The 1227-nt window shown below is 35.2% G+C and overlaps 1 protein-coding gene across 1 annotated transcript in view; it reads right to left on the bottom strand.

Annotated features, from left to right (window-relative positions):
• The window catches only part of LOC107689218 (nuclear pore complex protein Nup98-Nup96-like), a 6003-nt gene that overhangs the window by 2788 nt on the left and 1988 nt on the right, over window positions 1-1227 (bottom strand). The window lies entirely within an intron of this gene.

Here is a 1227-nt window from a genome sequence, read left to right as displayed (position 1 = left end):
CTGACCAGACCATAGAGCATAGACGATAGACTGTATAAAAACAGGGACCAGACTTAAAAAAAAAAGCGCTGGACATATTTAAAACCGTAAATCAATATGGTGGCTAGTTATAATGTCCCTACATTAGCTATGTTTTGTGAAAGACTAAACGCCATTGTGCATAAAAGTACCACAGAAAGAAAGTTAGTCAATATCACATGAAGAGTGCCAGTTTTCACCTCTAAAATCAGCTTGATTACAAATGTGATTTTATTCAACAGTTCAATAAACAAGAAGGTAATATTATGAGACTTACGTTTTAGACACTATATTGCCTGTTTTTGCTTCATTTTGCCAACAAAAAAAACTCCAAACACAGCCACAGCGCTGTTTTGCGTCTCTGAGCAACATGACGGCGTTTCGTTCCTGAATTAATCAACCGTTTAAATAAGTCGGTTCAATCGCAATGACTCACTTCTTAACAGTGACTTGCTTCGTTTTTAAAATAATTTTAAATATCAGTATTCAATGTTTTGTTTAAAATAACAAAAAAAATATTTATGCATTTGTACCTGCAGGTTAAATGCATTCATGTCCCTCTGTGTGGGAAATTCATCCCATGCAGCTTCTGTGTTTCCTCTGCATTGCAAAGATGAATTTTGATACTGATATCATTTGTTTGGTAACAGCCCAAATGTCTTTTATTCTAATTGACTGAATAAATGTAAGAATTTGACTCAAAAGATGATGCATACTTTTAGGGGAAAAAAAGGCTTTATAAAGGTAAAAGTGCCTATAAAATGTAAAAATCAATTTAAACTTATTGGAACAGATTCATTTCTATCACTGCTGTGAACTTACCCGCACACAGAATATGAAGGATATCAAAAACAAGTTTTTCTGTAGAATACTCGATTACTAAAATAACCGATAGCTACAGCCCTACATACACTAGAGTAAAGCAATGTAGGTTTAGGTTATTATCCACACATCTTCCCATTTACATTTTTTAAGAAAAACCACGCAACCCTCTACATTGTGAGTAAATCACTCGCATATGCGACTAAATCTTACTCTGGGCGACTAAATAATGTCTAACATTAGCCATTGGCTAATAAATTCTTAGATTTTACACGCCAGTATGTGTGTGAGAGGTGTTCAACACAGATTTTCACTCGATAAACACGCTGACTGAGCGCTTGAGAGTTTCGCTCTCCGTCAAGCGATCTGTACTATTTGGATGCGCTC

Source organism: Sinocyclocheilus anshuiensis, unplaced genomic scaffold (genome assembly GCF_001515605.1).
Source record: "Sinocyclocheilus anshuiensis isolate Anshui unplaced genomic scaffold, SAMN03320099.WGS_v1.1 scaffold966, whole genome shotgun sequence".
Taxonomy (NCBI): domain Eukaryota; kingdom Metazoa; phylum Chordata; class Actinopteri; order Cypriniformes; family Cyprinidae; genus Sinocyclocheilus; species Sinocyclocheilus anshuiensis.
The sequence above is the reverse complement of the archived record's forward strand: the minus strand, read 5'-3'. Positions and strand labels throughout refer to the sequence as shown.